The following is a 14,235-nucleotide window of genomic DNA, read 5'->3' on the forward strand; positions in this document are numbered from 1 at the left end:
CTTTTAACAGTGTTCCAGGGAGGAACTGAATCCCTGGAGGCAGGTGTGTCCCACCTGTGTCATTGACTTTTAATCATAAGTCTAAACTACTGAGTCTCTTTTTTTGGGAGACAGTGATGCAGATGGTTTTTAAAGTGAGGCCTTTATTGTGTGAGCAGCTTATCAGGTAAATGAGGACACAAACATATATTCTATATATGAAAACAGAATCAAGAAAATAAAATATAAAGGTTAATGTATACAACAAATCATAAACCAGTTGAGAAGCTTTCCAGATGTAAGACTTCTGCTGGAATGAAATCACACAGTGACAATTTGATAGATTTTCTGCAGTTGGAATATTTTTCGTGATGTCATCAGGTGCTGAGGTGTGTGTGGCATACACAGACACAGTCTTAAAACAAAACCTGGAAGACAGTTCACTGCGTTGGAGTCCAATATTTTACAAATGGACATGGTGATTTTTATTGAAACACAATTTTTCTCACCAAGATTATCCTCATTTTCAAAGAGATTGCATCAAGTCCTGTTTTAATTTGGCCTGATTATTTGCATAAACAGAATAAGAATGGTAATGGTCAAATTGATCACATAGGCTCTATAAATTTGCTTTGCTGGACCTTCACAAGGAATCTGCAGATTGAGCTTTGAAGCCCCTCAGGGCATAGAAGCCAAGCCACACAGTTGCCATTTGGCTTTGCTTATAAAACCTATAGGCTTGGGTGGATGCCTCAAATTCTTGAGGCCCCCAAAATGTCGAAAGTTTCTTTTTTACCATCTCCTAGCAGAGCAGCCTTCACTCCTGACCGGAAAGAATGCCGTGAGCCACATGAACAAGGAAGGTACCAGGCCATTTCTCCATGGGCCTTTATCAGCTGCAAAGACCGTCTTCCCTCCCCATAGCCTCCGGGGGACATCTAGAGTCCCGGCATGTCATTCCTACACAGGACATTCTAGTCAAAGTCTTGGTTAATAAAACCACAATTGGAAATTGGATTTATGTCCTGGTATAAAGAAATCAAATTCTTATTGGATATATGCAAATGAATATATTGCCATGAGAAAAATAATACTTATTTATTAAGAGTTTCCAAATTCCGGAGGGATTAGGTAGGAAGAAAAAGACAAATGCCTCAATATTGCTTATTAAGGTATAATTTACCAAACTGCTTCAAAATTAAGTTTTCTTATGTCTGGAAAACAAAAGATAAAAAAACTAAGAATACTTCAATAAAAGGTGATAGCAATTATAATTATCTTTAGTTCATTTAATCCCATAGTTGATTTTTGTTTCTCTGGATTTTTCTTGCTACTATTTCTATAAATCTAGATACCGTGTAGAGTTCTAGTAATTTTTGTCCATTTCAAAAGGATGATCTGAAAGTTTATTTCAGAGATATGTAATTTAAAATAAATCAGAATCCTTTCCATGCGTCTTTCAGAAGATGTAATAATTTTTGCAAATGTATCAGTGTAAAACAATGACTCTCTGTAAATGCCAAAAAAAAAAAAAAAAGAAACTTAAATGACATGGTTATAGATTTAATTATAATGTAATTGACACAGAACCCTGTCCTCTTTGCAAAACACAACATTCCAGAATAACAATTAGAATTATAAATGCAAGTATATGAGAATCTGTAGACTTTTGGAGACTTTTAAATAATCTCCAGAACATCTATTTTAATAATGTGTATACAAATAAAATATAGTTATTATTTCCTTGTTTGACAAAGCTCCTTAGATATTTAAAGTATATTAAATAGGCCTAATTTGTTTAAACTATATTCTTTACAAGGAAAGAGAACAAATCCCTGAGGCACTCCAGGGGACTATTGGAATAACCCAAAGCCAGTTCTAGGTTTAAAAAAGAGGTCTTTTAAAATTCAAACCCTGGGAAGACTGTCAAACATATTTGACCAAAATAACATATGTTAATATTATGAAACAATATTAAATTATTTATTCACCCAAAGTGACACCAAAAGGGATCAAACACAAACACAGGATAGCAAAACTTCTATACCTAAGATTAAGAAGAGGGGTTTTTAAGAAATCAAGTACTTGGTTATCATAATATAACATATCTATTTCAATAATATACAGAACTTTTGCTTGCTAGGCAGATACAGGAAAAACCTTTTTCTCCTTTCCCCCTTTCTGTTCCCTTCTTGAGTATTTCATTTCACCTTTTTTTAGTTCTTAGAAATCTTAATTTTCAGTAACAACAAGCAAGCAATTGGCATTCTTTAGTTTGGCAAATTTATGAACGCATTTTATAACTCCCAGAACAGGCTTTTTTTTTTTTTTTCATTGAAAAATATACTTACAGCCTGGTCAGGGTGGCTCAGTGGTTGAGCATCGACCCATGTACCAAGAGGTCACCAGTTCTATTCCCGGTCAGGGCACATGCCCAGGTTGTGGGCCTGATCCCCAGCGCGGGCACGCAGGAGGCAGCCAATCGATGTGCTCTCTCATCCATGTTTTTATCTCTCTCTCTAACATCAATAAAGAAAAATAATTTTAAAAGATATATATATGTGTATATATATATATATTTACATTTTTAAGAGGCATAAGAGAGACACATAACCTTGACAGTTCATAGGGGGCTAGAGAGGAGGGCGCGGGGGAAGGAGGGAGATACCGTGTCCTGCAGATCGTCCTAGGACTGCAGCAATCCCCGGGCCTCCAGTGGCTTCAGTGTAAAAATACCATTTTTTTTTTTTTTCTCTTTACAGAGGGCAGTGCTCCCCACCCCCCACGGCTGCCTTCGCAGCCTGAGTAAGGACACTTCTGCAGCTCTGGCCTTCCAGAAGGAAGACGCGGAGTGTTTAAAAGATGTATTTCCCCATATTTTTCTTTCTGAGTAAAATTCTTATGGTATAACAACATGAAAGCTTGTACATGAGAGATCTTATCCCATTTCAAAATAGAAACAAAAACAACATCTAAAGGAAACAAAACAACATCTAAAGCAAACAAATGAACACTTTCAAGTGGAAAGACTGGGACACTAGTCCTAGAATCTTGTCTCACACTAACGGGCACAGAAAATGACCTTCGCGAGGTCTAAATGGCACAAAGCCCAAACGGTAGAAACAGAGAATTTCTTGTGTTCCTAAGACAGCAAAGGGCACACCAAGTCCCCTGACCACCACCACCTCCCCCACTGCCGCAAATAAAAAAGCAAGTGAAGAACAACTGTAACAAAGTTTCATTTCAGACAGACGAGATCTCTCAAACTGAAGCTGACCTCCTCCCATGGAAGACCTGGGATTAAAGCCACAGTCTTATCCCCTGCCCAAACAATACCATAGATGACTAACTGCCAAGTCCCAGATGGTTCAAAAACCCAGCCGGTAGTGATAGAGGACTCCCAGCATGCACACTGGTTTGATTTACCCAGTCAGACTTGTAGCCCATTGACTCCCCATAGAACTGTTTTCTTTCACTAGCTAAGCGGTTCAGGTGGTTAATGCCTTAAGAGGGAGATCAGGGAGGGTCCCTAAGATAACAGACCCTCAGCAGCTACTCAGAAACTCCTGCTCCCTGCCATGGATGCAGCCCTCCACAAGCAGCTGTGGCCGCCAGCTAAGTGAGATATGCCTCCATCTTCAAAAAAATTAAACCAAGCATCTAAGAGACACAAAACAACAATCAACAGAGACACTCTTATGTACAATATTAACAGATGCACACAACAGACAAACAAGAGTTTTACAGCTTACTGTGCTTCCTTATCTGTATTGCCATAGAATCCAACAGAATGCCTTGCGTTAAGAAACCACTGAAGCAGAGCAATGTCTTGACCCAGAGCTGGTTGGGTTTAGAGACTAGGCAAGGACTGTGGGTGGTCTCTTGCAATCCAGAGCGGATCAGGCTTAACCCAGATGGGAGGCAGCAATCCTTCCTGTATCCATACAAAGAATCTCTCTATTCAACTTAAGTGAAATGTTGGGGCTTGCCAGGACAAAAAGTAGAACCCTTTGGGAAAATTCCTGGCACCACAGCAAGTAAAAATGAGTCCCAGTTTCAGCCTTGGGAACTCCCAGTTCAGGAAGCCAGCGGGATCTCTGGTACTTACCTGGGAGAAATCTTACTTGCTGTCCCAGCAGAGCTGCCAGAATAACAATTTATCTCTCAAAATTTCAACCAGTTACTTACCCCCTAGAAATTAGCACCTGCAACTGCAGGACTAATAAACTAATAAAACTGGACATTCCTCTTTCAGCAAAAATATTCTTCACAACTTCCTCACTTATTTACCTCCCCTAGTATATTTTCCTATACCACATTGGGTCCTCAAGTTCATCTTATGCCTCTAATTTCACCTCGTTCTCCGCACTCTGCTAGGATAGATTTTTTTTTAACATTGGAGATGATCAACCATCACAGTTTACTCTGAATTGAAGGGTTCCTGTGGACACAGGACTTTCATAGCTAAAACTAGGACAGTCTCAGCAAAACCAGGCCAGTGATTATGTTACTCAATTATTGTAGCCCTTATATTAACCATCTTTGCTCTTGTTCTACAGCTTGGTACAACCATGAGACCTAATCCACTGGAGAAAATCTCTCGGCTGGTTAAAGTAGAACCACTATAAACTCATAGTTTTTTTCTCAACACTATTTGAGAATCCTATATTATTTGTATCAATGACTCTCTTCTTGGTTTCTATAGTAAAGAGTTAACTTTCTTTATCATTGTCTTTATATTTAATGACTCCTACCTGCCACACTGCCCTTCCCCTACTTCCTTGGAAAAATGAAAAATTAACTAATTCATTAAACTTATTGCTTGCAGGCTTAAATTTCCTCCTCTACTACCTCCATCCTCTTTTGCTAAGAGTAGACGAGGAATCATGTCTTATCCAAAGCTAATCCATTTCTTTAAAATCTAAGTTGGTTTCATCCTTCTTTCTCAACCATACCTCTAATTAGCCAAATCTAATTTATTCTCATTGTAGAGTAGCCCTGTATTGATTCCAATTTATGCCAACACCCATATCTTAACTTGACCATTATGGTAGTTTCATAACTAGTCATCTGTCTCTAATATATCTATTTTCCAATTGATTTATGACATTAAACTCAAATGATCTTGGAAAATACAAACTGATCATATCCTTCTTATGGAATCAAAATGATTCAAAGATTTCATTATGCTTAACCTTAAACTTTAAGACATTAACTTGGCCGGCAAAGTCCTACATCATCTGGCTTAAGACTTTGTGTGCAGTTTGATTTCTTCCTCTCTCAATCTGTGCTCCACATATGCTAGAGTTTCCTGTATTTCCTCAGCAAGCTGGCTGCTGTTTTGCTTAGAGATTTTCTCTATGTTGTTTCCATGTCATTAGACTCTCTTCAACACCTAACTGTTACTTATTCTTCAATGATATCTTGTATCCTTTTGGGAATCATTTCTTGGAGTCTTAGACTGGTTAGGAACTGTTATTTGCCCTCATGGTACCATGTACGTCTTCATCAAAACACCTGTCACAGATTCAATGTTTGTCTACTTACTTGACTATGAATTGGACAAGAAATCTTGTCTTTCCTTTTAATAGTTGCATCAAAAGCAACAAGCTCAAAGCTAGGGACATAGTGAATGACCAGTATACGTTTGTAAATAAATTAAATAAATAATTTAACTTAGTTAATTTTTTTTTTTTTTTTGTATCTGGTTCTACTTATGAAAAGAAAGACATTATCAGATAGTTTGTGAACACTGGAGGTGGCTTACAGCCATGGGAAAAACAATCAAGTACATGCATTTTTCTTAAAAAGCAAACCCACTGACAAAGGAATACACACGGTCTGTAAGAAAACATCCGTATGTATGAAAAATTAGAGAGACATTTTAGAATTATTGGCTTACTGCCACATGGTTATTTCAGGAGATGTTAAAATAAAGGGAACATAACCACCATGTAGTAAGAGGTCATTGCATGATAGAGATGTTCAACAGTCCATTTGACATGTCTCAGACGCTATGGTTATACTACTCTGCTTTTAAATGTCTGATGCAGGGGTAAGGTATTGCAGAAGATGAGACTATTCCTTAACTTGTGATGGTCAAAGACTATGCAGAGCAGTAAAATAAAACTCGTGTGGAGAAGAAAGCTTGTGCAAACAGGTAAGTTCACAATGTTGTTACTATTCAATAAATATTTGAATTGCTCCAGATACTGTTTTAAGAATCTAAAATATGTGATGAATATGATTCATGTTCTCATAAACTTTATATTCTATTGGAAGGATACAATAAATGAACACATATGTAACCATTATTTTTATATAGTAAGAGGTGCCTGAAAGAAAATTTATCAGGGCATTTTCATAGAAAATTACTAGAGGAAGAGTCTAGCATAGATTGGGTAAATATGTAATTTGTGAGCTAAATGGCTAAAAGCAGCCAATGAAGTGAATATCTTAAATCAAGTAGGAAGCCCTGAAGCTGATTGTTGCACTAGAGGATTACACAGAGGGCCAGGAAGCTGGAATGCAGAGAGCAGGGGGCCAGAGTAAGAACGAGAGGTGTTCAAGGACCACTTCATTCAGTCCTTTGTAGAGTGGCTTAAGACATTTAATTTTGATTCCACTTGCAACAGATTGTTTCAGGGAGACAAGTATCCAGATCTAACTTATGTTAAAAAACAACAACAAAACACTCTTATGTGAGAAATAGATTGCAGAGGAGAAAATTTGGAAACAGAGATACTAGTCTTTGGGCTGCTACTGGCCCAAAATAAAGTACTATCAATGGTCCTCTTCTTAAAAGAGGAAAGATTAGGTTTAAAAAAAAATCAAAGGGAAGCCATAGGAATTGTGTACAGATTATATATGACGGAGCCCATATGATCCACTGATTTTTGGTGTGAATGAGTGGGTGAAAGTTTTTACATGAAGGAGCCCATATGATCCACTGATTTTTGGTGTGAATGAGTGGGTGAAAGGTTATATATGAAGGAGCATATATGATCCACTGATTTTTGGTGTGAATGATTGGGTGAAAGATAATATATGAAGGAACCCATATGATCCACTGATTTTTGGTGTGAATGATTGGGTGAAAGGTTATATATGAAAGAGCCCATATGATCCACTGATTTTTGGTGTGAATGAGTGGGTGAAAGGTTATATATGAAGGAGTCCGTATGATCCACTGATTTTTGGTGTGAATGAGTGGATGAAAGGTTATATATAAAGGAGCCCATATGATCCACTGATTTTTGGTGTGAATGATTGGGTGAAAGGTTATATATGAAGGAGCCCGTATGATCCACTGATTTTTGGTGTGAATGATTGGGTGAAAGGTTATATATGAAGGAGCCCATATGATCCACTGATTTTTGGTGTGAATGAGTGGGTGAAATGCAGCACCACTCACTGTGATGGAGAAGGCAGGAGGAGGTTTGCTCTTATTTGAGAAGGTAGAGGAATAGAAATGATGGAATCATTTTTGGAATTGGTTTGAGTTTCCTGTTAGACATCAAAGACATTCTTTTGTCTTTTAAAAGCAGAGAAGCAACCTGCCTTGATAGAAAAGCATGTATTTGTAATCATGATTTCAGTCATGGTTTTGCAGTTTACAAGCTGTGAAAACTTAAGCAACTTAAATTCTGTGATCCTCGATATTCCCATTCAACAAGACTATTAATACCAAAATATTGGGTTGTGGTAAACATTATGGATTATATAGGGTTTTCCCCTTAGTTGGCATTTGTAAAGTCTGTAATTATGATCATTATTACATGTGGTCTCTTTACTGGAAGAAAAAATATTATTTAAGGGAGATATTGGCGCGTAGTTTTTTAAATCTATGGATTTGAAGAACTATAATGTAAAAACCGAGGGAAAATTACATAATGGAAGTGAAGACAGTTATCCAAGGAGGCACATAAATGGTGGTGGTGAAGTTGATGCTGAGTATGAGAGCTCTCATGCAGGAGAAGTTGTAAATTTGGAGGCTAAGCAAGAGAAAGGAGTTTGAGAAGAAAATTGCAGTCAGTTGTTGTAAAGATAAAAAAAGAAATAGAAAGCAATCAGTGGGATATCATAATAATGGCAGTCATTATTAACTTTGTCAAGAATTGTTTCACTGGGGATAGAGATTTGGAGTTGGAGGGACACATTTTTCATTCAGAGAGATGTAAAACATATAATAATATAAGCACATTTAGAATAGCTTATTTGTAGAGGAAAAGTTGATGTATTTTCCTAGATGAGACGCATTATCACGTATTTGTTGAAAGGGTTTGGTTAGGGCATTTGATTAAATAGACGACATTTGGAATAACTATCGAAGGTAAGGACTCCCCCAGATCACATGCTAATGTGCAGTAAAAATCTTCAAATAATTATCAGAAAACATTTGCTTCCATTGCTTAAAACATGGCACCATATTCTTAAGTCATTTTCACTAAAAATGTAACATTAAGGTACATTAAAATGATAATATTAAAATGAAATATAATTCAGTATCTTCTGTATACACTAAATTGTGGTGTACACATTTTTACCAAAAATGATCTACTAAAGAAAGATTATTTTTATATTTCTGATTTAGAAGACATGCTGTTTTATTAATTAGTGCACAAGGAATTGTTAGGTTACATGATTATGTTCAATTAAGTATAATGAATATAATTAATGTAGATGCTGTTTTAGGTTCTTGAGTTAATAGTGCCATTAAATGCTGCTGTTTTTGTTGTGGTACTGATTACTGTTATGGAAGAATATCAAACTTTGAAATGATAGGAAAGCTAGAAGTTTGACTATTTTTTTATAGCAAGTTTGTATGTGGTAGTGTTTGTGTTATTTTGGTTATCATTTAAATGTAGATCATACCTTAAACACGTTACCCAGTTATAGCTTTTTAAGTCCTTACATTAACCACTAAAAATGTACTTTTATGTACTTAGATAAAGCAATTTTTAAACTGAAACATGGGATTCAAATTATACTTGAAAGATGAATGAATATACATGCCTGTTCGTTCCTGTATTAATTAATTAAGCTTATTTAACATGCCAAATATTTTAAATAAGGTGATTTTTCTCTTGTTTAAATTATTAAGTGATTTAATAATTTACTTTTATGTAAAAACAATTTCCACAATATTAACTATTTATAACAATGCACAATAAAATTTTAACTGTAATTTGTTTTTCCATCTTCTTGTTCTACAAGAGATCATAGTGAATATCTAAAACCTGATAAATAAAAACATTTGTGTATCTTTAAGTAGTGTTGTGAAAAGCACATGATCTACATTTTTTAATTTACTTATAGTATAAAGAAATTATTAATTTAAATTAAATTTTTTTAATGTTAGTAATCATTGATTCTTAGCTATAGCTATAGTATATTAATTTGGAGAAATATGAATAGATTTTGATTAAATTTTACTTTTACTGTACATTCCCATTTTAAATTTCAACATGCATAATTCCATATATTTTATTTTCTTTCATTTTAATTACATAAATCTTCAGGTTACATGGCTTTTGTTATGGGAGTTAACTGACAGTTCCTACTTACATTTTGAAAGAATAAGATACCCCATAGATAATTATTTACTTAGTTTTAAAAATCTCTTTACATCATTTTCTAGTAGTGAACATTTGTAGTTTTTTCCCCCTCAGTAAGACATTTTTCTTGATGTTGGAAATTTTTAGTGGTATCTTAGTATCAATTTCACAATCTGTTTTCTGAAAAATAGAGATGGCTTTCCTCTGTGTTGGGCGTTGAGAAAGGGTCTGGAGTTATAGTTTGTCAACCACATATACCTTTCTCTATGGGGAAGAAGACGCTGTTTCTGCTAGTTTTCTTTTAGAAAAAAAAAAAAAGAATTAAATAAGGATGAGATATCTTAATTTGAAAGACTTTAACACTTTACTTTTTTTCCCTCACTTCATTTTTTTCCAGCTTTCTTTAGAACTGAGAAAAGTTTTCCTTTCCTTCATCAAATTTTTCTTCTAATTGTTTAAAATGCTTAAGGTTGTTTAGACTCTGAATCTGAAGAATGGTGACTCATTAACTGACTCTACTATTTTAAAAAATCTTCTTTGACTTTGGGTGGTGGGCACACAATGCAATATGCAGATGATGTGCCATAGAATTGTACACTTCAATGCAATATAATCTTATTAACCTATGTCACCCCAATAAATTTGATTTAAAATAAATAAATAAAAAATTTAAAAAACTCTGCGCTTAGAAACTATGGCATAGACCTTGGATCCTCTAATTTTTTCAATATATCTCATATTTTCTATTATGTATTTTTCATACATTTATTTCTTTGTGCTCCATTCTGTATTCTTTTTTTATTTCCATTTTCAATTTTATTAATTATATTTTCAACTCTGTCTAATATGCTATTTAACACCACTATTACTTAAACATCTTTGTATATATGTGCTTTTGTGCATTGTTTTTCAAATTTCTATTTGGCTAAGTGCCAAGTCTGTCTAACCATTTACAACAGTTTAGGGCTTTCAATTTTTTTTTTTCTCATTTTATTTCTTTCAACATAAAAACATGATTATTTTACATTTTTAAAGTAATATATTTAACTATGGAAGAACCTGTAGGGTGGGTTCTTTTATTGGTTGTTTCAGATGACTCTGACTCTTGAAGCTTTTTTCTTGTGTTTTATAATTTTTTTTATTGTAATCATCATTGTAATTTTTATCTGTGGTGACTCTTGAGTATATTTTGTGCTTGATTTTGGATCCTCAGGTTTTTGGTGGCAGCACAAGCTCAGTTCCTTGTACTATAAACCAAGACTTTGTTACTAACTCATCATTCAAGTGTCCACTATATCTCAAAAGGGCTTATTTACTTATTTTATTTTATTTACCCTCACCAAATAACAAAACAGGTTTAAAATTGTCTTTGTGATCTGCTTTTCTTTGGTGCAAATTTATTTTTTCTCACTCTTTCGTGGTTTTTTCTCTAACCCTAAAGTGAGCTTTGTGTGTGGTATTCTTCAACTCATCTCCCCACCTTCCCAAGCTTCTAATCTTTCTAAGAAAGAGAACTAGTACCTGGGTCTGTTTATTCCCTAATGGTATCTGGCAAGTTTATTGCTGAATAACATTTCTAGAACCACACTCCATTTTTTTTTCAGGTCTCTGTTAATTTTCTTCAGACCTATATATGTATGAGAGCATATTAAATTATTTTACCCAGCATTTTGTTTTAGCTAATCAGTTTTTCACATCTGACATTATCTGAATAAATAGTGTTGATGCTATAAAAGTTAATGCCACTAGAATATATAATTTTTGTGTCCCTTCCAATTACCTATAATTTATGTTTTCACTTTTTGTAGCATGTCATTAATATATAATTAATTGCTTATAGTATAAAATAAATATTTTAAGAAGTCCAGTATACATAAATAGCAAAACAAAGACCAATTCCTTATAGTCAGCCTAAATTATTAATGTGTGGATTCATTCACTATAAATATTTGCTTCCTCCCTCTTTACCCACCCTGCCCATAAAAACAATTATGGGTTTTTCTTACTCTGTAAAAATGCCTTATAACTTTGGCTTCATGATACAAAATAATTCCAATGACTCTTTAATTTGATGTCTAAATTATAATCATAAAAATGATTATAGTCTGTTGAGTTTTGATAACTTTTATTGTTTACTTGGTTAATATACTAATTTATTTTCTGAAAAAATTACAACATCAAAAATATAAAAATTGAAGACATTATGTGAACTTACATAAAAGGCTACCAAAAAAAGTCAATGTATTAATTTATATCTTAATTATTTTTAAAAATATATTTTTATTGATTTTTTAGAGAACAAGGGACAGATAGAGAGAGAGAGATAGAAACATCGATGTGAGAAAGAAACATTGATCATCTGCCTCCTGCACGCCCCCTCCTGGGGACTGAGCCCACAACCTGGGTATGTGCCTTGACTGGGAATCAAACCAGCAACCTTTCAGTGCACCGGATGATGCCCAACCAACTGAGCCACACTGGCCAGGGCTATATCTTAATTCCTGGTGCTTATATTAATCTCAATTGAATTGTGCACGGTATTAATTATTTCTTATGATGGATTTGTACTTTCTTATTTTATATATTGTCTGACCAATGTCAATATTCATATATGAAGAAATTGCCTAAACAGCAAATCAAAATGGTGTATGTGATGCTAAGATCTCCACTGGATGTGTTTTCTATGTCTCATTTTCACTTCTTTCTCTTTGTTTCTACTCCTTCCTTCTGTTTCCATCTCTCTTTTTCTCCATCATTGTGTTTTCTTTTTCTCTGTTGTTTTCATGTTAGTACCCTCTCTTGTTGCCTAATGCCTTGCCCACTTCAATGAACCGTCAAGATTAATTTCCCACCATTACAAATCGCTGCAAAATAGAGACCAGCAATACTTCATGATGATGTCAACATTTTTATCATTAAAATTACACATCTACTCATATCTCCAGAAAAATACATACTTCTAACTTTGAAAACCCTTCTGATTTAAATTAATAGTGTGTCTTTCAAATAATTTTATTTTTTGTTTTCTCTAAGTGCTACACCCATAGAGGTGCTTTATATAATATAATTGGTGCTATGGTATGAGTGATTGTGTCTACCTAAAATTTGTACGTTGAAAACCCATTGCTTAGAGCAATGATTGTGGGAGGTGGGGCATTGGGAAGGTGATGAGGTCCTGAGGGCAGAGTACCTATGACTGTGATTAGTGCCCTTAAAAAAGGCAAAATAGATTCTGCAGAGATCCCTAGTCACTTCCATCATGAGAGGACACAGCAAAAGCAAAACAAAGCTGAAAAATCCTTGTCTATGGACACGGAAGCGGCTCTCTTCATGCACTGAATCTGCCAATATGTTGAGCTTGGCCCCTCCAGCCTCCAAAACTGTGAGAAATCAATTTTGGTTATTTATAAGGCACCCAGTCGTAGTATTTTGTTACAACAGTCTCACAAACTAAGACAATTGGATGCAACTGTTGAATGTTTTTTCTAAATCCTATTCTTTATTGCAGGTACAGCTATACTAATGCAAAAAAAAATAAATAAAAGTAATTATTTACTTTAAAACTAATATTTGAATAGTTTTATAATTTATAAAACAATTTAATATATGCTATTTTTTTTTTTTTTTTATCCTCACCCGAGGACATTTTTTGTTCAGATAGAGTAGGAGGGAGAGAGAGAGAGAAACATCGATGTGAAAGGGACACATCGAGTGGCTGCCACCCGCACGACCAACCAGGGCCAGGGACAAACTGCAACCAAGGTACATGCCCTTAGCGGGAACCGAACCCGGGTCTCTCGGGACCGCAGGCTGATGCTCTAACCGCTGAGCCAAACCGGCCAGGGCTAATATATGCTATTTTAACAATATGGGAGATAGCAGAATTATCTGTATTTAATAAATGGGGAAACTGATGCTCAGAAAGGTTAAATAATTTAACTAAAAAAAACCCCAGGAATCCATAGTTTACCTAGAACAGTTCCTGGCCTGCTTTTGACTATTTTAACTGTTTGCTGCATGAATAAAATGGTAAACCGGGTAAGTTCGTATCAAAATTCTTTTTTATTTATTTTTTTATTCCTCACCCAAGGATATTTTTCCATTTATCATCAGACAGAGTGGGAGGGAGAGAGACAGACAGACAGAGAGAGAGAAACATCGACGTGACAGAGCCATGTTGATTGGTTGCCTCTCACACATGACCCGACGAGGCGGGAGTGAACCGCCACCGAGACACATGCCCTAGACCGGAATCAAATCTGTGACTCATTGGTCCTCAGGCAGGCATTCCAACCGCTGAGCCAAACCGGCCAGGGCTGTATCAAAACTCTTGTTTGATCTTTCACAATTTCCTTGAGAATTCTGATCCTCAGTTTCACTGTCTACAAATCTAAAATATTAGTATGGAGTTTCCTCAAAAAATTAAAAATAGAAATAGCATTCTAATTAGTGATCCCACTTCTAGGAATATATCCTACGAATCCCAAACACCAATTGGAAAGAATATATGCACCCCTATTCATAGCAGTGTTATTTATAATAGCTAAGATATGAAGACAGAACAAGTGCCCATCAGTAGATGAGTGGATAAAAAAGCTGTGGTATATTTACACAATGGAATATTATGTAGCGATAAAAAAGAAGGATCACTCACACTTTGAGACAACATTGAGGGACATGGAGATTATTATGCTAAGCA

This window comes from Molossus molossus, unplaced genomic scaffold (assembly GCF_014108415.1).
Source record: "Molossus molossus isolate mMolMol1 unplaced genomic scaffold, mMolMol1.p scaffold_m16_p_4, whole genome shotgun sequence".
Taxonomy (NCBI): domain Eukaryota; kingdom Metazoa; phylum Chordata; class Mammalia; order Chiroptera; family Molossidae; genus Molossus; species Molossus molossus.